Here is a 24,833-nt window from a genome sequence, read left to right on the forward strand (position 1 = left end):
GTGCTTGAGGTCGAAGGTGCGTTAATGCACGGAGATTTCCCGAGTCGTTTGGAACGAACACTAACCCCATTTACCCTCTCCTACAGCCAAATTAGGGGATGAAACCATGTCGAAAGATTCTCTTGCATTTGGCAGTCTGTCATTATTTCCGCTGGTGAATGCAATACTCCAGATGCACCGTGGTCCGATAAGGAGACCGGAAAAAGCTTCCTGTCTCGTTTTTTCAATCGTGACTACATTAACGGGTGTCCCACGTGATCTGTAATTTAGTCATTAATTTTAGGAGGAAGTTCATCAGTTTTGTAATTCTCTGTTATGTCTAGACCATTGGTATTTAATCTGAAAATATATTTATTTTCTGCCTATGGGTCTGAGTATCCCTTATAATGTGGTGTACTATGTTGTCTCAGCGGTGACTCCGTTCCATGGTGACAACATGAAATTTAAACCATTCCTGGTTGCTACCTTCGAATGTCCTTCCACGGAAGCATGTATGGGTTCGATGACCATTTTCATATGATGTGCATTTTCTTGGATCCCTTAAAAATTAACTTTAAACCCTTGATAAGTATAAGGTAAGAAAATTTTTTCATGTATTCATTGATTTTATACATAGTTTTCTGCCCAAGGGCAGCATTCTCCAATCTTCCCCTATTTTCTTTCTTCCTTTTAGTCTCCGTATACGATCCATGTATCTTAATACCTTAATGTTGCCTACCATCTGATATCTTCTTCTGCCCCGAACACTTCTGCTCACCATTCCTTCCAGTGCATCCTTCAGTAGGCAGTTTCTTCTCAGCCAGTGACCCAGCCAATTCCTTTTCCTCTTTCTGATCAGTTTCAGCATCATTCTTTCTTCATCCACTCATTCCAACACAGCTTCATTTCTTATTCTGTCTGTCCTTTTCGCATGCTCCATCCTTCTTCATATCCACATTTCAAATGCTTCTAGTCGTTTCTCTTCACATCGTCGTAATATCCATGTTTCTGCCCCATACAATGCCACACTCCACACAAAGCACTTCACTTGTCTCTTCCTTAGTTCTTTTTCCAGAGGTCCGCAGAAGATGCTCCCTTTTCTATTAAAAGCTTCCTTTGCCATTGCTGTTCTCCTTTTGACTTCTTGGCAGCAGCTCATGTTACTGCTTATAGTATATCTCAAGTATTTGAAGCTGTCCACTTGCTCTACTGCCTCATTTAGAATTCGCACGTTTACCTTCTTTTTTTTCCAGTAACTATGGTCTTCGTTTGCATTTATCTTCATCCCATATTTTTATGTATTAAGCTATTTATTTTTCACTTCACAAGTTATTACAAACTGAAATGTAGTTTATAAACTTTGACAAAGTTAGAATAATTTCAAGGAAAAATTGTTCTGGAGCCGGGTATCGATCCCGGGACCCTTCGCTTAGCGCGCGAACGCTCTTCCGACTGAGCTACTCCAGGAACTATACACGACACCGTCACAATTTTTCCTTTGTATCCACACGACTCAAGTGAGCTGACAAGACGCCAGAACTCAACTATGAGTGCACACAATACTCTGTGTGACTTAAATTGTGGCTTTCTGTTAACGTACCTCCAGTAACGTGTGGATACAAAGGAAAAATTGTGACGGCGTCGTGTATAGTTCCTGGGGTAGCTCAGTCGGAAGAGCGTTCGCGCGCTAAGCGAAGGGTCCCGGGATCGTTACCCGGCCCCGGAACAATTTTTCCTTGAAATTATTCAAACCTGCTTTACAGGGAGCTTCTACCTGAAAGCCAGATTTGCATTTGACAAAGTTAGTCCTGTTAATAATAAAAAAGTTATAATTACAATATATTTTAATTAAAAGTAAGATACATTTATTGCTGGGATTGCGTGGTATCTCATAATAAAATAATAAATCAAATTTTAGTTTGAAAACTCACTTGCGGACTCTTGACTAAAAGCTCTCGGACCCTCAGGGTTCGCGGGCCACAGTTTAATAATTACTGGTCTAGAGCGCTCCTCCAGACTTGATGCAGAAATGTCATGACAATAATAAATTTAATGTTGAGGATTTGTGAAGCACGCTGTACATATTTTTATTTATATTAATGTATTACTTTTTACAGTGAACAGGAAGTGCATTCACATGCATATCGTTTTACTGTCAAAATGCAACCAAATTAGATGGATTCTCCAGCTTGGCCTGCTTCTGCGATTTGTGAACCACGTTGTATATACTTTTATTTATATTAATGTATTAATTTGTCAAACGACGGGAAGTGCATGCACATGCATACAATTTTGTTGTCAAAATGCAATCAAATTAGATAGCGTAGCCAGTCTGAGCGACTCTTAGGGGGCGTGGTCTGTTGGGTTACCATGGTAGAGTGACGCGAGCTGCACTGTAATCTGCTACCAGTACCTAAGTTACCTTAAATTACGTGGCTTAATGCATCTCGTAGGCTACTTCATGCTTGTGTTTTATAAATGCTTCAATAATCATCTGAACCTTACATGGTCTTTCTCTGCAATCATTTCAGGTATCTTTAGCCTGTTTTTGTATAGACGAAAATTCTAGTTTATTTTTTTGCCGCACTGAAGTGTGGAGGCGACGGAGTCGTGGGAAATGTGCGTGAATTTGAACTCAGTTACGCTGCACTTTTTTTTCTATTGAATATGAATATTAAATATTTCTATTGAATATTCCTGGTAGAGTGTAAGAGAAGGCCCTATGGCCTTAACTCTGCCAGTATGAATAATAATAATAATAATAATAATAATAATAATAATAATAATAATACTTACTTACAAATGGCTTTAAAGGAACCCGAAGGTTCATTGCCGCTCTCACATAACCCCGCCAGCGGTCCCTATCCTGAGCAAGATTAATCCAGTCTCTATCATCATACCCCACCTCCCTCAAATCCATTTTAATATTATCCTCCCATCTACGTCTCGGCCTCCCTAAAGGTCTTTTTCCCTCCGGTCTCCCAACTAACACTCTATATGCATTTCTGGATTCGCCCATACGTGCTACATGCCCTGCCCATCTCAAACGTCTGGGTTTTAAGTTCCTAATTATGTCAGGTGAAGAATACAATGCGTGCAGTTCTGTGTTGTGTAACTTTCTCCATTCTCCTGTAACTTCATCCCGCTTAGCCCCAAATATTTTCCTAAGCACCTTATTCTCAAACACCCTTAACCTATGTTCCTCTCTCAGAGTGAGAGTCCAAGTTTCACAACCATAGAGAACAACCGGTAATATAACTGTTTTATAAATTCTAACTTTCAGATTTTTGGACAGCAGACTGGATGATAAGATCTTCTCAACCGAATAATAACACGCATTTCCCATATTTATTCTGCGTTTAATTTCCTCCCGAGTGTCATTTATATTTGTTACTGTTGCTCCAGATATTTGAATTTTTCCACCTCTTCGAAGGATAAATCTCCAATTTTTATATTTCCATTTCTTACAATATTCTGTTCACGAGACATAATCATATACTTTGTCTTTTCGGGATTTACTTCCAAACCGACCGCTTTACTGGCTTCAAGTAAAATTTTCGTGTTTTCCCTAATCGTTTGTGTATTTTCTCCTAACATATTTACGTCATCCGCATAGACAAGAAGCTGATGTAACCCGTTCAATTCCAAACCCTGCCTGTTATCCTGAACTTTCCTAATGGCACATTCTAGAGCGAAGTTAAAAAATAAATGTGATAGTGCATCTCCCTGCTTTAGCCCACAGTGAATTGGAAAAGCATCAGATAGAAACTGACCTATACGGACTCTGCTTAATAATAATAATAATAATAATAATAATAATAATAATAATAATAATAATAATTATAATAATAATAATAATAATAATAGTAATTATTATTATTATTATTATTATTATTATTATTATTATTATTATTATTCAGAGACGAAGTTTATAAAAGTACAGTAGATCGCCGCTAATCCGAAATTCCGGATAATTTCAACATGTAAAGAAAAAAAGAAGACAAGGAAAGGGGAAAAAAATTATTTTAACCTATACTCAATGTGTATAATGCTACAGTATTCAGAAACTCGAATTGTACAGTCTTAGAAACAATTAAAGCGTTTAGTTTCATAAGGGTCTAAGTTCACAGTACTAGGTTTATGGAAAACAAAGAACAGTACATTATACAACGAGCCTATAATGGTAGTAATTAAGACGCGAGCATGTTTGTTTATGAAACGAGCGCAAGCGAGTTTCATAATTTTCATACGAGCATCTTAATTACCATTATAGTCAAGTTTCATATGACTTTTTATGCTCGACCATATTTCTAACTTGAAATTATTCAAAGAAGTATTAATTTCATTCTTATGTGACTGAAGAGCGGAAGTGACCTTGTGCATAGCTAGTAAATTGTGAGATGTGCGCAGACGCGAAAGTATTGATTTTTTCCGAGGAACAGATGTCCACATTGACCTTGACATAATCTAGAGAGTAAACTAAGTATTAATATAGATATAACAATGAAATTAAATTAGACATTGAAAAACGAGATGACAAATTGAATGTATTTGAATATTATTTACAATTAACGCTAATTATTATAGTAACAGAACATAAACTTCTGCGATAGTATTGGATTTCCAGCCTCCGTGACTTTTCGCTAATTGTCTTTCGATTGCATATCCGAGAATAATCGATACTTGCGGTTTTATAATGGTACAAACAGTACAATGGAGATTTCTCATTGGCTGAACAACTGAATTATAATGAATAGGTGTACTTTAATGAGGTGCATTAAAGGGCTACTACCAGGTGTATAATTACTACATTTCAGCATGGTCGAGCATAAAAAATATTTTGAAATGTAAATTTAGACATTTATTTAAATATTTTGTGCATCATATTATTCCTGTTAGGTGACAAACGGGTCTAAAGATGATTCATATTATATTTATTACAAAATTAACATTTGCTTGATTATTAAAGTCTTTTGTAAAAGGAGAGTAGCAAAAAGGTCCTTGTGCCAACTCAGAAAAACTCAACTTCACATGACATTAGAATAGAGTAAGATGGGTCAAAAATGCGCATTTTGTGTTCAATATTTTTTATAGAGCTATAAATGCACATACACATCTGCAAGAATTAAGATATAATGCACTGTACATTGCAAAGATACAGAAAATTTCAGATAACCCAGTGAACAATATTGAGAAGAAAATAAATATAAATTATGCTGATCAAAATGCCCAGTCTTACCCGCTCCATGGAGTAAGACTGCACTCACATTCGGGTAAGAACCCGCGTACTAATAATATTAATGTTACAACATCTTCATTGCAAACAATCGTACATAGGGATTAAGATATTAGAAAAAGCTAACACAAATCACAAATTATACTTCTACACCCTTCCTCAGAAAATCAAACAATTAAAATGTACACAATTTTAGTATAGTCTTTTCTGATATAGGCTACCATTCCAAAGACGGAAAACCAAATAATAAATTTAAAAAAAAATCAAAATTTTCTCTCAAAATCCAATTCCATTTCCCCCTAATTAATAAATGAATAATAAAGTTGGCCTGGGTGGTGCAGTCGGTAGAGTACTGGCCTTCTGTGCCCGAGATTGCGGGTCCAATCCCGGCCCAGGTATGCTTAAGTGCGACAAGCTCGTGACAGTAGATTTAGTGGCATGTGAAAGAACTCCTGCGGGACAAAATTCCGGCACACCGGCGACGTTGATATAACCTCGGCAGTTGCGACCGTCGTTAAGTAAAACATAATGTGAATTTGAATGAATTAATATATTTCAATGCTTTTTTTATTTCAATTTTATAGAAGGGGCCTGTTGAAAGCAGTTCCTATAGGTGTATGATTTCGGTTTCAGATGGACTTAGATAAGATTCAGGTCAAATGTTTCTTTAGCGTGTAAAAGCTTAACGAAATATTAAACTTCATTTTAATTTAACCAAAAGTTATTACAATGCAATTGGTGCTCATTAATAAATTCGAGGAGTAGAAAGACAGAAATAGTTGATTTAACATAGCCTAATTGAGGACCGTTTTTGCAAAACTTGCTAACTGTAAAAACTAAATTTTATAGGAAACACAAAAAAACTGAAATAACTGCAAGGTTTGCTATAGCTCCCACATAGCAGAAAGCAAGTTTTGAAAAAACGATCACACTTTGACACACTACTGTGAAGGAAATAATAAGATTTTCCTAAGAAGCCTTTAACATCATGTAGAGGTCTGTCTTATGTTAACTAATCCACCAAAATCTCAATTTTCAAAATTTTGCAGTTAGCAAGTTTTGCAAAAACGGTCCTCAATTCTAAAGTACTTAATTTTCAAATGATTGCAATTCTCTGTAATGATACTGTATATTATTATTCGTTACAACTCATTGGCGTCATACTGATGCTGAATCGTTTTGACTATCAATCGCTTTGTTGTCTGGAAACAGGCTTCGTGGAATGAGGAAACGATTATGAAGCAGCTAATGAGAAGACTTTCCTTTTTTAAATTTATATGCTGGGCGTATGACGACTAATAAAAGATTTCACAGAATTGATTGAAAGTCACAGAACATGACTTCTAACATTTCGCTGATGACGTATTCTTCTCTCTCCTCGTTGTCAGATTTTCTTTGTCATTATCTCCTTGTACTATTCACTTAAGTGCAGTTGAGTTCGCCTGCAGATCTTGTGCTCTTCACACGCGCACTACAACGAAGCACGATGGGATGCCTACCCACGAGGCTCTTCAGCTTGCAAGTGCAAGCGGTCGTCACAAGATGGCTCCTGCTCTGCGCTATTAAAGAAACAGGAGCTGCACATCTAACAAGCTTTACACAGCGATTAAAAAATTGCGAATTTTGGGTGGCAAGTAATAAGGAAATTATATAGGAATTATGAATATAGTTACTAAGACAATAGAATACGCTCTATTGTTGTAGCAAGAATGTTTGGTAGTGCTGTGTCTTTTGTAGACATGGTTAAAAGTTGTTCAATACATACTTAAGCATTAGTATCTATATATATAATTTTAACTGGTAATGGAAATTACGGGAAAACGGCTGAACGGATTTTAATAAATGACCCCTCATTTTGAAGCTTTGAACCCAAAGTTTTTCGGAAAAATAGTAGTTTTCAGTGAAATGTCAATTTTCCTACATAATTTTCCTATTTTCCAAAATCCATCTGTCGTCAGTTTTGAGAACTAGCTAATTGCATTCAGGAGAAGCGAAGCGAGCATCAAGTCGGCCGTGTTGTATTTCAGAATAAAACAAAACACACACTAGTAAACAACATTACACGAAGGCCATGATCTGCAAGAATGCTGACATATTTAGAGCTCAAATTAAATTGGTTATTAAAAACTTAACTTACTGAAAATAATTTACAGGTTCGATTCTGTGTAATTTTCTGGGTACAGCTGTGTATTGGATATTAAAAACTACAAAACTTGAGGTGGTTTGATGACATTATTACTATTATAAATGAAATATTATTGTAGTCAATGCCGTGATGTGACTATTTTTCATTAATTATACATATTAATGCTATATTGATGATATGAAAGTGAAACGTTTTGGGGTTATATAAGTAGATGTAGAGAACAACTTAAATTAGATTTTGATTCCTATATTTTCTGAGTGGCGGCTATATAGTATATGTAGTATATGTTACTGAAAGCTATAAAACGTACGTAAGATAATGATATTATTAAAAATCAAATATTTTTATAGTTATTAATCAAGTGGGGTTGGGTCTTTTTCATATATTTAATGGCGGTGTGGTGTTGATATTTATATGCGTGGTTCTCTTCAGGATTCGCTCGAGAGAGAGTATCTTTCATTATTATGGAAGCAAATAACTTTCAGAATATCCGGTATTCTTCACTGAAAATAAATCTGAAAAATGTTTATTTGAACGTCTAATGAACTTAGTTTGCAGCATTTGCTGCGCAAGCCACTAGTTAGTCTTGATTTCCGGCGTTTGCTTTCGTCATTGGTGGGGGTTGTTTGTAATGTCGTGTATTATGACATCGAATAATGTATGTGTTTTGAATTGTAATTGTGCATTAAGTACATGCTGTGAGTATGTTATTGTGTACTTGTATATTTGGTATTGTTGTAATATGTTTAATTGTGGACTTTTTGTTGTGATGTGTAATATTTCCATATTCGTTTCTATGTTATTGTGATCATGATTATTAGTAATATGTTCTGCGTAATTTGATGTGATATATGGTTTAGTAATGTGTTCATTGTATCTTGTTTGGAACGATCTTCCAGTCTGTCCTTGTAAAAATCTGGACATCTATTGCATTTTAATTTGTAAACCCTAGTTTAACTGTATAGTAACACAATAGGTACGCTAATAAAAAAGGCAAAACAAAAAGCAACAAACCGATACAAATAACACACGACAATAAATACAGAACATTAACATATCACAATACGAATACATACAAAATTGCAGCTCCATTCAAAAAACTAAAATGTAAGTTAAGATATAGAACAAATAATAGAATACAGAAATATCTAAAAAATCACATCAAACTAAACGTAAATACAATTATTATTATTATTATTATTATTATTATTATTATTATATAAATATAATAGAAATCTACACAGACAGCAAAATAAGTGTCAAAATAAATAACTGTATATCCGAAAGAAAATTAGTCAATAATGGAGTTCGACAAGGTTGTCCACTATCACCAACTTTTTTTAATATCTATATAAATGAAATTAATTTAAAATGGAACCAAATCTACACATCAGGAATCAAAATAACCAGTGCTCTAACATTAAATACCTTACTCTATGCCGATAATCAAGTCATAATTTCCAATTCAGAGGATAATTTACAAAGAGGATTGTATGCATTAAATAAAATATTAAAAGATTTTGGGATGGAAATTTCAGCACAAAAATCAAAAGTAATGGCATTTTTAGGACAAGACCCAGTCAGAAGTAAGATAATACACAATAACCAATGCCTCGAACAAGTGCAAAATTTCAATTATCTGGGTTGTGAAATATCTTATCGAAATGAAAAAGATGTGAACAAGAAAATTACCAAATTTACACAAATTCTAGGAATAATAAACAGTACATTAAAATCTAAATTAGTACAAAAATCTACAAGAATAAAAAATTTATAATACACTAGCATTACCCTCCCTTTTATACGGAAGCGAGATTTGGACATTAAAGAAAAAAGACATGAACAGAATCAAAGCAACGGAAATGAAATTTTTCAGGAGGACAGCAGGATATACTCTTTTAGACCGAAAAAGGAATGAAGAAATTTTAGAACAATTAGAAGTAGAGCCAGTAGAAGAAAAAATCAGCAGATACAAATTCAATTGGCTAGATCATGTAAGAAGAATGGAAAACTCAAGAATCCCAAAAATTATGATGCAGTATAAACCTAGAGGACATCGTCGACCAGGAAGACCTTTAAGAAAACTGCTAGATGGGGCCGAAACAGGTCTACAGAGGCCTAATTCGTGAAGGATGATGATGATGATGATGATGATTATTATTATTATTATTATTATTATTATTATTATTATTATTATTATTATTATTATTATTATTATACTATAGAATTATTTTGGGATAGCATGGCAGGTTAAAACTTAATATTCAGTGTTAAAGTGAAGTTTGAACTACAGTCTGATCTGTATGGGTGACATTAATTTATTATTATAAAGCTACTATGATAGTAGGAAAAATTTCTTGCTGGTTATATTATGATTAAAAGATGGAAGTTTCCATATATGATAATCAACAATGCATAATCTGAAAGGACAAATGAAAATCGTAGATGATTAAAATGGCTACTTCAAATCAACAGCGGGCACAATGTGTTCTTTGGTATGCTAAAGTTGAGAGTGTTAAAAGAGTTCAAAGGGAATTTCGACGTGAGTATGGCGTGCGTAATGTACCTAAATACGATTCCATAATGTTGTGGTATCGAACATTTGTAGAAACAGGTTCTGTGTTTAAAAAAAAAAGATGCTGGAGGTCGCAGGCGAAACCCAGTACGAGAAGCAGCTATCTCTTGGCTTGGCCCCCAAACTCCCCAGATCTAACTCTTCCTGACTTCTTCGTGTAGGGTTTTGTTAAAGACATCGTCTATTCGCAGAAACCCAGGAACATTGATGATCTGAGGTTAAAAATTACTCAAGCTTTTCAACAAATCACCCCTCTTATATTACAACGGTCATGGGCTGAATTGCATCACCGTTATGAGTTGTGCGCAACGGGGGTCATGTTGAACTCTGAGGAATCTCCTATCTTTCATCTTTGAGTGTTGTGTGCACAAAGTTTCAACAAATAAAGTTCAGTAGTAAACGTTTTACGATGCTTTTATTTTATCCATACCCAAACGGATCACTCTGTAGTTTGAAACAGAATAGATACTTACTGATTAATCGTATCAGAAATGAAATTCCTCAAAAACCTTAATGGATCATAAAAGAAAGGATTGAATTAGAGATTAAACTTACCTATACTAATAATAAATGTGTAGCCGAAATTTTTCTGGTAATTTTCTATTTTCCACAAATAATTGGTCCTAACATATATAATTAAACACCCTGAAACCGAAAATCGCTTTTTTGAAATTTTTGTTTGTATGTCTGTCTGTCTGTCTGGATGTTTGTTACCTTTTCACGCGATAATGGCTGAACGGATATCGATGAAAATTGGAATATAAATTAAGTTCGTTGTAACTTAGATTTTAGGCTATATGGCATTAAAAATATATTATTTAAAAGGGGGGTTATAGGGGGGCCTGAATTAAACAAATCGAAATATCTAGATTATTATTGATTTTTGTGAAAAATGTTACATAACAAAAGTTTCTTTAAAAATAATTTGCGAGAAGTTTTATTCCTTGAAAAATTTTGATATGACTGATATTTAATGAGATAAATGAGTTTTAAAATTAAAATAACTGCCATCTAAGGCCGTGTAATGAATTAAAAAACAAATGACTTCGTCTATAAGGGGCCTTGGACAGCAACAATCGAAAGCTATGAAAGATAGCCTACAGATAATGTTTCTGTCTTTGTACGAAGTAATAACGGATGTTAAATTAACCGATTTGTATAATTAATTATTATTTCACCATTGGAAAGTGTAGTTTCTCTAGATGGACATAATGCTATAATGTTATTACAGTAACTTCTGAGTGAATCGAGGACAGGTAAGATTAAAATAACTTCTTATACACAGAAAACTTAATAGGCTATTTTGTACATTCATTAAACTATGGTTGCATGTAATAACAAATGAGAAACATAAAGGAATTGTCATTGCATCAAATGAGTGCTCTCTGGACGAAAATGATCCCATTTTAATTATTTAAATACAATTTAAGTTAAGTAACGTATTAAACGATTTATCCTTCTATCAAACACGAATGTTCCCTGGATCAAACGTCCTATTTTAATTATGTAATTACTTTATATTTATTTCTAACAGGTGCAGCGGAGCGCACGGGTACGGCTAGTTCTAAATAAGAAAAGAATTAAGTTAATAAAACACAGTCAGTCAAAGCAATTTGTTAGTAATTCAGTAGGTGAGTGAGTCAGTTACCTGTACTGGGGCTGGTTTCTGTCGGTAGCAGAATCCGCAGCTCTCTGCACCGGATGGTCCTTTTGCGAGGGGCTTTGTGAGGCTTCGTGCGTTTCCTGTTGCAAATTAACAAGGGGATCGAGCAACATGAGCATGCAGTGGCGGATTCACTTAAGAAAGCTTTATAGAGTGATCGGGAAGAAACAAACTGTGTTGAGAATTAGCTCTGATTAATACTGTAAGTCCCTTATTAACTTGTAATGCCACTGCACTAATTGTTGCGGTGAGAGGAAAGTTAAGTATTATGTAAGTACATGGATGTATTGGATGTCGCCTGGTAATAAAAATATCGGTATGCGAGATTTCTCCTTTTTTACATTTCGACGAGCACACCGCACAGCCTGTGTTAACAATACAGTCTAAGTGAAGGTTGACGTATGCAGGCATCACATAATTAGGCAACAAAATGCTAGATAAAGTGTCTTTGTGGATCAAGTACTAGCGACTTTCACCCAGGAGGCACAGGTTCGAACCCTGGCCAGGTTATGATGGAATTTATGTTGGACGAAGCAGATGTTGCGTATAGTTTTTCTCGCAGTACTCCCGTTTCCGTCTTCCATTCCAATTACACACACAATGAGGAAGTAGCCCACGAGAATGAGACATCTTCATCATAGAGATATGATAGGAATTTCCATATTTATTCCTGACATCTTAAAATGAAAACACCGAACGAGTGGGCTCATGCGTTCCGCATGGGAATCGCATTCGGGAGGTCTGTGTTCGATTCCCGGACCGATCAACCTGAGTGTGGTTTTCCGTGGTTTTACACAGTTACTTAGGCAATTGCCGGGTTGGAATTTTTATTGCCACTGTCCATTTCCCTTCCCCTTCCGTGTAGATAAGGAATTTAGATTCCATGTCATTCATCATCTTCATCTCATTCCATAGACATATTCAGGTCAAGACGCATGTCTTCATCCGCTTACGGAAGGAGGCATCCTCTCTACAACCGTTCCTGGGTTCCCAGCCTTCCCCAATATCTCCGCCAGGATTCATTGCTTAAGATCACTTCCAAGGGCGCTTCGACATCTCAGAAGAGCCGTTACAATGGATCCTGCGCTGCTTGGTCACCTTGGCAGAATGGAGTTAGGACGATGGGGTAGGAGGCCAGCATTGGGTGAGCGGGTGAGGAGTCACATGCGGCCGGTGGGCTGGTACACCCTCAGCCTCATTCATCCCATAAATTCGGTCCTCAGTATGGCCGACGTGCAAAGGGTTGTTCTAACCCGCCCATATCCACCGTGACGTAACCTAACCTAACCTAAAATGAAAACAGTAAATGGATTACATGTTTTTTTAGTTGGTTATTTAACGATGCTGTATCAACTACTAGGTTATTTAGCGTCGATGAGATTTGTGATAGCGAGATGGTATTTGGCGAGATGAGGCCGAGGATTCGCCATAGATTACCTGGCATTCACCTTACGGTTGGGGAAATCCTCGGAAAAAACCCAACCAGGTAATCAGCCCAAGCGGGGATCGAACCCCCGCCCGAGCGCAACTTCAGACCGGCAGGCAAGCACCTTAACCGACTGAGCCACGCTGGTGGCTGATTACATGTTCCTTCATGTAATATGTAGGTGTATGACTTTTTGGTATTAATAATATACGCGAATTTTTTTAATATTATACATATAAAATACAAATCTCAAATGAAAATCCAAAATTAAGTGAAGTATATCCGTGTATTTTCGCGAAATTGATAGAAATCCACGAAATTACTTCATAATCACGATATTTTCAACAAAAAATAACAGGTTTGATGGAGAATTCGCACGAAAAATGACTCACTCTTTCTTCCAAATAAAAATCAACATTTTCTTCGTTATAAAATATGCATGAAGATTTCTACATATTTGATCGTTCAACGTAGTAGACTATCTGGCAACTATATACGTATAGTTTCAGGGACTATTTCCATGAAATAGCGGAAGTAGACAACTGTTATTTCTCTTTCCCGCAACAATTGTCTTCGTGAGATCAAGAAAACTGTGCCTCACCCCCTCACAGTCGAATGAAATTGAATTATGAGTTTAATTAATGATGCAAACAATTCTCTCTTAGTTTCAAAGGGATTGTTTTAATAATAATTACAAAAAATACATGTTTTTATTGTTTTTAAGTGTCTTTTGAGTGCGAAATATGCGCGAAATTGTTTTTTTTTTTACGAAATATTCACCGAAATAAACCATTTTACTCACCGAAATCAGGGTAAAATAATCACCGTAAAATCACATCCCTACTAATATCTCACTTCCAAATTTATTTTTCTACACCATCACCTAACTGACATCTTCCTCATACGTATTGCGAATAGAAGTCGGTAAAAAGTAGGATGAAGGGGGCGGTTGTTCATGAGGGTTTGTGGACACATCAAAGAGAGGAGTGAGCATTTTATGGCAGCAGGTTGCAATGGGACCAGCGTTGCCATCACCGTAATGAGGCTACTTGGGGCCTGCTGGATTTCCATTCAGGGAGGGGAGGACCGGGACCCTGTGTTTTATTAGAGCGGTGGAGCTGCAAGATGGATTCCTTGGCTGGGGCTTGCCAAGGGCCGTTTGTAACACACTCACGAGTTGGGTTCTGTAGCATTTTGTTTGAATAACAAACGAAACTTGCGTAGTTTTATGTGTTTATTGTTATAGATCCAACCTTGCGCGTGAACACAGATCTCAGCCAAGCTCATCAAATTGATCATGACAAGAGGACCATTTATGAGCCTTAGATTCTCTACTTTAGTGCCAAGTATAACATCCCGCTCTTCACTTGAGCAGTAATAGGTTTACTTTTTGATGTTCGGTGTTCTTTACCTAAATTTACATATACATTTTAAAACAATTATCTGTAGTAATGTCACGAAAGGCCTGAGATTTATCTGGGAAATATGACATTTGTGAGGACTATTTCGTGAATAAAATAAAAATGTAAATAATATATACCTAAAATTCGATCACAAAATGTTAATAATTGTATATTTACGAATACTTAACCTATCCAGGCATTGTGAAGTTGAAATAGATGAATATTGATTACTGAAATAAAGAAATTCGTTGTTATTATTCAGTAATGCCAATTGCGAAAAGCGAAATACAGGTTTAACAATGTTAATTACATGTACTGCACTTTTCTCTTATTATTATAACATAAATACATTTACATTATCTGCTGAATTCATAGTTTAATTTGCAATTTTATAATATAATGACAGTAACCTGATTAATACATTAATTAAATGAAGAATTGCATAGCAATGCTTATGTATTCACAGCGAGACATGTTGCTACACAGTGAAGCAATCTCCGTATAGATAATTAAAACACGAATTTTATTACTCCATACGGAAGGCAGTTTTATCAAAGACCTTGTATATATTACTAAATTTGAAGATCTGTCTTCCTATTAACTGTTTAATTTCATTCACAAAATACAAATTTTATAGGCTACAATTATAGGTTAAGTTACCTGTGGGAGCAGGACCAATGTCAGCTGTGCCTTATTTCGACCGTTACTCGTGCTACAGGAAAGCATTTTTTATAGCTCGACAAACGCATTCTCGCTGTAGTGTGTAACGGAACTAAAACTGCATCTACACAGTTCAATATTCCAATCGCGTATGCGTGCAATCTGGGAAGAATATTGAAAGAATCAAGTTTAAAAAGTACGTTCAATTAAGATGCATGAAGATTTTGTATCTACATGGTGCGCTGTTTTCAACGTCGCCTTCACTGCGTAAATATATTAATTAATATCAATCTTGCATTCATTGCTTTAAAGTTAAAAGAAAAGTTTAACCGTGTAGTTGCATCTTAATGCATTCATGATCATCAATTTACGGGGAAACAGTTGGCGACAACGGCTAAACAAAAGAACGACCATGCGATAAATTGATAGCGAAAATCTAGCTGCAAAAATTATCGCAAAGTGTGACTGTAATTGGTTGGAATTCAAAATTTCATTATACTTCATTGGTCGAAAATGGAATGGCATCATATAAACGAAATAGTCAATATCATCTTTTGAAATTAAATCAAATCATCACCAAAATTCTTAAAAATTCCCTGCCGATTATACTAGTCTCCTGCAAGGTTCGAACATAAGACAGGCAACCAAGACATTAAAAACGTATTTCATATGAAAGACTAACCGCAAGATATATGCTAAAATTCTTAAGCGGTTAAAACATGAATGAAGGATAGCGAATATTTTTATAACAAGATGAAACAAACACGAGACAGGCCTTTTTTGCAGAGCGAACTTCGGCGAATATCGAACTTCGCCGCACTCGACAAACTTGAACCGAACATAGCACCTGTAATGTACGACGCTAATTTATACCACTCAAAAGGCCTTTAAAGAATATGCCATAGCTAATTTTAACTGATATCATTTATTTATAATTTTAATTTTAAGGTTACCTTGTAAGATATTTTGTAATTGATATTAAAAATGCGTAATTATTACATTTTATTTTTACAACAGTACGAAATACGAAAAGCCTGAAATCCCATAAGGGCAACGGCCTCCTACAGCAGTGTGGGGTGAGCTGAAGGTCTGCTACACTTGAGGAGCCAGTCCAAGAGAGCTTACACTACTGGTGTTCAGTTCAAAGTGTGTCATGGCTCGCTGTATGCCGTCATGTGGCTAGCCGATGAGCCTAGAGAATTCAATCTTCCTACACTTCCGCAAAGGTGTATTACCTAGGAGGCAGAGAAGTTGCCTAGCAAGTACGGCGTTCATTCTGAAGAGTACGTACCGATGCGTACGGTAACGCCGGTAGTGGCATGAATGTGAACTGTTTGGAAATACGTACTGTCGGGATATGGGGAGAGGGTTAAGACGATTACTTACGTATTTGTTGACATTAACGTCGACGGTCAACATGGACACGGAGTATTTGATTTGTGTTGTGTAATGTTACCGTACGCAACCGATGATAACAAATACCCTGCATACGACTTGCCGGCGCAAAACACAGTTCGAAAGAGGTTATGGTAGCACACAGACCGTACAGACCGCCATCTGTTGCTACGACGTTCAAGTTATACCGTACACGTTCTCAAGTTCAGATTGAAGAACGCCTTGAATAATAGGCAACTTCTCTGACATATAAGCTGAAACTCGCTTCAAATCGGTGACTCAACAACAGTGACGTCATGACACATTTTGAAATGAACACCCAGTATACTTACAACTAAACACATAGACACACTATACCAATTAAACACGAAAAACTATATAGACTAAACACATAAATTATACGAACTAAACACCCACAAAAAAACTATACAAACTGAACACATAAATTATAATCTGAACACACAATTATCCACACTAAACACACAAAAGATAATAAAAACTGAACACATATACAGTCTTAACTCACACACAAACTAAACACACAAAAACCTATACAAATTGTACACATAAATATATAGTCTAAACACACAAACTATCAAAACTAAACACACAAAAACCATACAATTTAACACAACAATATCCATCTTTAATTCATTGTATTATTGCTATTAATATCTGGATCCTCATGGTCATCCTTAATTAAGGTCGGACGATTTATTTTTTTAATCCCCCCCTCTCTCTTTCTCTGCGATGCAAGATAAAATAATTACATAGTGCATTATGTCATAATCAGAGTCTTGCGAAAATTGACAGCTGAATAGCTTTACTATACAGCATACCTCTGCATGTGAGTGTCATCACACAAGGGAATACTGAGAGAAAAAGGCGAATACCAGGAGAAAGAGGGAAAGGCAAGAGGAAGAAAGAGATTACAAGAAGAACAATGGGAAGAGAAGAAGAATAAGGGGAAGACAAGCAGAACAAGGGAAATACAAGGAGAAGAGGCGGAATACAAGGATAACAAGGGGAAGACAGAGAGAAGAATGGGAATACAAGGGAAACAAAGCGAATACATCATTGGATGGAATTTCGAGAGGAGGGCACTACGACCAAGCACTGCGTTCTTTCAGAATCTATTGCGCTAACACTCAAGCTAGGCACATTCCCAAACCCACACCGGCTGTGTCCCCAGGTTTCGAAGTGTTATGTTTTATTTAACGACGCTCGCAACTGCAGAGGTTATATCAGCGTCGCCTGATGTGCCGGAATTTTGTCCCGCAGGAGTTCTTTTACATGCCAGTAAATCTACTGACATGAGCCTGTCGCATTTAACCACACTTAAATGCCATCGACCTGGCCCGGGATCGAACCCGCAACCTTGGGCATAGAAGGACAGCGCTATACCAACTCGCCAATCAGGTCGACCCCAGGTTTCGAGCAGGTAACCCCCCCTCGTTCATAGAAAGAACCCAGTCGCCAGTCATTTAAAAATCCCATATCTGACCAGGACTCAAACCCAGGCCGCCTGCGTGACAGGCTAAAGGCTGACTACTCAGCCTCTATAGAGGACAAGGGAATACAAGGACAATGGGAAGACAAGAAGAACAAGGGAAATGCAAGCAGAACACACCCGATACACTGGAGTCGTGACCCACGGGTTCAGAACCATTCCTTAAGTGTCTATTTAGAGTTTAATAATAATAATAATAATAATAATAATAATAATAATAATAATAATAATAATAATAATAATTATTATTATTATTATTATTATTATTATTATTATTATTATTATTATTATTATAAATTTATTTGTTCTGGTGGTGTTAAGACCATCAGGCCTTCTCTTCCACGCCACCAGAAATGTATACATAGAGCGTAAGAACAAATTAATAACATAAATTCAAACAATGTATAGTTCACATATAAATATTAATTCGAAGAAAAAAAAAATATGTAGGCTATATATGATATATAAATATAGTCTTTTGAAAAACGTTTGTCGCACTATAATTACACATGTCGACGAGTTGTGTAGTCTTTCAATGTATCTATATTGATATATTACGAGCATTATAGAACATAGTGAATGGAAAGTCTTTCATCTTCCTTTTCTACAAACCAGGATGAACTCTGCGTTGGACAATAAATCTTAATTATAGGATGTGAATGCTCTCCAACCATTCAATGCAGCACAAAACTGTGATAACAAGAATGAACTAATTTTAATGCGCTGGTTCTGGCGACATGACTCTCAAGTCAGCACGAGGCTTGAACTTGGGACTCTCGTCTCGGAGGTTTATGTGTGCGAGGACGGCGACCCCGAGGGTATGAACTCCAGAGTTCAGCACAGCAAACACCCAGAATGATTCATATGACAGTAAAACGGCGCACGCAGTTGAGACAATGGCTTGTGTGATCGAGACCCGTGCAGGCCAGGGCAAGCTGCTTCCATGCCGGGTCAACGTCTCGGATAAGCAGAAAAATGAAATGGAATATTGGAAATACTTTTTCATTGTGCAACTCAGAATTTATTCTTTAAACTGTTGAAATAGAACAAGTATATTTCAGAAAAGTACTTACGACGATTGTAAAATGTTTCGAAATTAGTAAGTTGCCTTTTTCTCCTGTTTTACTCTCCCAGTAGAGAAAACATATTGAGGTACAAAAATACATTTCAGGAATTGCGCTGAGATATATGTTGTCTCCATCCATGATAGCTATGGAAAAAGTGATTTTGGGCGTACATTTTATCTGTCTCCAAAAACGTTGATCAGATTTTGTTTACATTAAGTACCCACGGGTCAGTTTCTTCGGGAATGATGCACAAGAAAAAAAAAGTAACGAAAAATTAATAAGCTTTTTTAAAATAAAAACGGAATGACGATGTAGTGAAAATCAGTTCACAAATTTTACTTATGATTTTTTTATGTTGTATAGAATAAATTGACAGAAGAAACGACATATATTTTATATGGATTAAATTAAATTATGTTTTATTTAAGGGGAGGTGGTACACCCTATCTCCGCAATGTTAAATTTGCTATCTTTATTCTTGATTTTCTCTAAAACTACCAATCCTAAGGCGACGAAATTTGGTACACTTATATATTGACGGTTTCTGTACTGATTGACATTTTTGTAAATGGATCAGGACACATACCAATTATATTTTGTCCTGCCTTGGTGTACCACCTCCACTTAATGGCGCTCGAAACTGCCCAGGTTATATCAGCGTCGCCAGTGTGCCGAAATTTTGTCCCGCGGAAGTTCTTTTCAATGCCAGTAAATCTACTGACATGAGCCTGTCGCATTTAAGCATACTTAAATTCTATCGACCTGGGCTGGGATCGAACCCGCAACCTTGGGTTACAGAGGGCCAGTTCTCTACCGACTGCGCTAGCCAGGCCGGTTATTTCGTATGGAAGATACATTGATATTATAGGAGAAAATATTTTATGTGTACAAAACTACTTCACTTTCTTTATTGTTTTTGTTTTTCTAATTCCCCAATGACAATGCAGTTAGAGACCCATGCTGTTTTAAGGGACTGACTAGAAACTGAAATGTTATTGCTAACACGACAGGACTAAATTATTGCAGGATGCGGAGATCTTATAAAGAGAGTAAACTGTAAAACAGGGGAACAGTGGCAGATTTTTTTCATTGTAGTTTTTGTAAGGTGCGTGTTTTAATTTTAAACATAATTTCTGACTTAACAGAGTCCGTATAGGTCAGTTTCTATCTGATGCTTTTCCAATTCACTGCGGGCTAAAGAAGGGAGATTCACTATCACCTTTACTTTTTAACTTCGCTCTAGAATATGCCATTAGGAAAGTTCAGGATAACAGGCAGGGTTTGGAATTGAACGGGTTACACCAGCTTCTTGTCTATGCAGATGACGTGAATATGTTAGGAGAAAATCCACAAGCGATTAGGGAAAACACGGGAATTTTACTTGAAGCAAGTAAAGCGATCGGTTTGGAAGTAAATCCCGAAAAGACAAAGTATATGATTATGTCTCGTGACCAGAATATTGTACGAAATGGAAATATATCCTTCGAAGATTTATCCTTCGAAGAGTGGAAAAATTCAAATATCTTGGAGCAACAGTAACAAATATAAATGACAATCGAGAAGAAATTAAACACAGAATAAATATGGGAAATGCATGTTATTATTCGGTTGAGAAGCTCTTATCATCCAGTCTGCTGTCCAAAAACCTGAAAGTTAGAATTTATAAGACGGTTATATTACCGGTTCTTCTGTATGGTTGTGAAACTTGGACTCTCACTCTGAGAGAGGAACATAGGTTAAGGGTGTTTGAGAATAAGGTGCTTAGGAAAATATTTGGGGCTAAGCGGGATGAAGTTACAGGAGAATGGAGAAAGTTACACAACACAGAATTGCACGCATTGTATTCTTCACCTGACATAATTAGGAACTTAAAATCCAGACGTTTGAGATGGGCAGGGCATGTAGCACGTATGGGCGAATCCAGAAATGCATATAGAGTGTTAGTTGGGAGAGCGGAGGGAAAAAGACCTTTAGGGAGGCCGAGACGTAGATGAGAGGATAATATTAAAATGGATTTGAGGGAGGTGGGGTATGATGATAGAGACTGGATTAATCTTGCACAGGATAGGGACCGATGGCGGGTTTATGTGAGGGCGGCAATGAACCTTCGGTTTCCTTAAAAGCCATTTGTAAGTAAGTAAGTATTTTTGACTTAACATTTAGACCTTTCATATACTTCTACAAACAAAAGAAAACGGCTAAAGCTGGTTTAATTTCTGTTAAAACTGAAACTTAAATGCTCAGTGTTATCCCGTAAATGGGTCAACTTCGGCAGGACATCTTTTCATTATAAAATAAACATTATCTTGGAATAACTTTCGCATCTAATAGTTTTTTAAACAATTGCATGCAGAACATAAACGGAAAATTTAAAAAAAAATTGTAAATATTACTCAGATGTTGCAGCTTTCGTAACATTTTAAACATTTGAGTAGCTTAATATCAAAGACGGACATCTGACTTCAATCGAAATTTAGATAGCTGTGGTTTTTATACAAATTTTCATGCTGTTGCCAGTTATAGTGAAACCATATGCAAACTCTAACATTATATTTATAAAATAAATTGCCTTAAATATCACAAAGAACACTGTGAATAAAAAAATTGCCTCTAGATCAAAACTATGGAGAAGACAGATGTCCGTCTTTGATATTAAGCTACTCATTTAACACTTGATTATAAACATTTCACGCTAACAGTTTTTGTTATTTCTTTTAGATTCAACCAGTATATTTGAAATTTGTACTAAATAAATAAAATGACATGAAAGCGATTCTACGAAAACAATGCTGCTAATGTTTCTCCGCGTGGCCTATATTTGTCCATTTTACGTTGTATGTTATATTCATGACATCGATGTTCCTACCATCCGACATTTTCATTACACGTCACACACTTAAAAAGAGAATACGAAAGGCATTAAGTAGCAAGAAAATAAATTCTTAAGAGATGAAACTTAACCTTTTACAGAATGTAATTCTGATGTAGAAAGCGGCCATCTCTGCGCACGATAGGTTAAGGCATTTCATCTCGCCTAGCCTCGTAAAACGAGATATATTTCACTGCACCCACTAATTAGGTTTGCGAATAACAAAGCTACCGAACCGGTCGGATATGAAGCACCGAAAATGCAAAAATCAGACTGCACAAGGACATGAACTTTATAGCGCGGCGAAACTAATTTCGTGGAAATAGCGTCTCACGGCATCCACTCTGACGTCATCGACAATTTCTTGTTTTTACACCGCACATCGTGATATTTTAAATAAAAACCTCTCAAGGTCTTCATATTTATTGCTATTGGAAGTAGCTCTAAATGAAGGCTATCGTCAACGAGAAAAGAAACACTTTAGATTCAGCAAGACTAGATTGTGATAAAAGACGACTCAAAAGCGACAAGATATTGCGTCTCCTACATTAGAGAGGTGGCAAATGGGCCATTCCAATGTCACGGGTGGAACGTTTGCATTTCACTTATTCTGCTCACATGACAAATTAACATTTAATTCAGTAGAAATAAAAATTAAAAACCACTATATGGTATGCACTATTGACATTACAATCATCCTTAATTTGTGAATTTTAAAGAAATCTCTGCCTCAGTTTTAGTATTATTCATTTCTGAAATCTTGTCACTGGTGGGACCAAAAATGAATCAAGCATGGCATTGTATTAAGGTTTATTAATGTTCTATGAAGTTCTTGGTGAAACAAATTCAAAACACTTTCAGAGTGATACAAGAAAAGTTGTACTTCACCATGATCTGCATAAAATAAGAACGCAAAATATAAATTATTAAGTGTTGTCACGGATGGGATAGTCAAATGTCACGGTTGGTGTTAATTGTTAAATTTATCCTCTCTCATATACAATGTTACAATATAAGCCTATATATACTATTGACTTTTGTGTTTAAACTTACTTATGTATCTAATTAATCTGAGGATAACCAATGACTGCCCGAAAACGTTTGTTAATTAAACTAGTCTAGATTTGTAAATAATATTGTTATAAGTTATTAACCTATCTTCACACTTGATAAGTTTGCAGACAGAAAAACCATTCTATTAAATTGTTTGTATTCGTCGAACAAGTATATGATTCCATCGCATTCACTTTTGTCAAACTGATACATTTTTTATTATTGATAAATGTAATGATAGGTCAAACAGCAATTACCTATTTTTTTTTTTGGTTAATAAACCTAATTTCATTTTACAGGGTCACATTTGGTATTTTGAGCTCTTTCTCTTCTTCTTCTTCTTCTTCTTCTTTTTGTTTTATATCGTCCACCTTGGAGAAAGAGAAAACCCTTTCTACTGTATTTCTGCGTTTACTTGCAGCAACACTAGCAGCAGTTTAGCTAACTCGGAAATGTTTAGAAAAAGTAGGCCTACACATTATTTTTAGAAAACTTTCTACAAAAAAAAATTGTAAAAAGGCTTGAAAATTCGCCTCTCTACGTGCCCGATGCTTTTCAATTTTCGCCGCGCCTTCTTACTACAGTTCAAATTTCGCTACGATATCAGAATTCCGCTACACTTGGCAGCACTGACTGTAGGCGATTTGACCGTGGAAAACCTAGAAGAAAATGGAAAGAACACAAATACTTACGTTGCTGAAAAATAAGTCAATACGCCTGGAACCTCGTCTTCTGCTACTTATTCTTCTTATGATTTTTAAGTAGTTATTTAACGACGCTGTATCAACTACTGGATTATTTAGCAGATGATAGCGAGATGGTATTTAGTGAGATGAGGCCGAGGATTCTCCATAGATAAAGTCTCGGAAGAAACTCAAACAGGTAATTAACCCAAATGGGAATCGAACCCAGCGCTACTCCAAAATGGCAGGCAAACACCTCAAACGACCGATCTACGCCGGTGGCTCTTATGATGATGCTGGTTTTGCTGTTCTATTTAATTTAATTTCTTTGCATGGCCATGCTATTTATAATAGTTAAACCTTTGTATCTTCCAAGTATTATAATTTATTAGCCATCATTCTCTACTTAACATTGTATACTTCCTAGAAATGTCATTTCCACAGACTGGATTTCATTGAGATATTTTTAATAGACGTTTGTATGAAGCAAGAAGAGACAGACTGCTGGTAATAAACGTTGTTTGTATTCAGCTGTTGATAACAGGGCTGGCTCTTTGCCGCGATGGCGCCCGCCGTCGGAAGATTGCTGGTAATGAGCTCACGCTGGGGTAATTCATGAGATGTGCGATGCCGGGTGTGATCGTCACCCCTGCTGACCACGCGTCTGATCTGCATGGCGACGCAGTCCGGAGTGACCCCAGAGATCCTAGGCCGCGCTACGTAACGATATTTCACTCTGTATTGAAATCCTCGTGCGCGCAAGCCTTTAATAAAGAGCGTGGTTTTTAGATTACATTGGTGATTAAGAAACTGTGAACATTTATTTATTTAAATTTTATTTATTTAAATTTAAATTTACAGAATAAAGAATATAATTACAAAACAAACAAGAGAAATAGAAATAAAATAATACAATCAATATAAAAAAGGAGATACAGTAGTATTAACAAAATTTGAGGCCGAATGAGCAGCGCTCGTGTTAGGTCGCAGTTCAGATATAATATTAATAGGCCTATAAGAGAATATAAAATAAAATAAAATAGGAAATAAAATTAAAATTACAGTTACAGAAATTATATAACATAATATTAATATAAGAGAAATATAGAAAATAATAATAAAAATAAATAAGTAAAATAAAATAGGAACAAATTTAAATTACAGAGGC

This window comes from Periplaneta americana, chromosome 5 (genome assembly GCF_040183065.1).
Source record: "Periplaneta americana isolate PAMFEO1 chromosome 5, P.americana_PAMFEO1_priV1, whole genome shotgun sequence".
NCBI lineage: Eukaryota > Metazoa > Arthropoda > Insecta > Blattodea > Blattidae > Periplaneta > Periplaneta americana.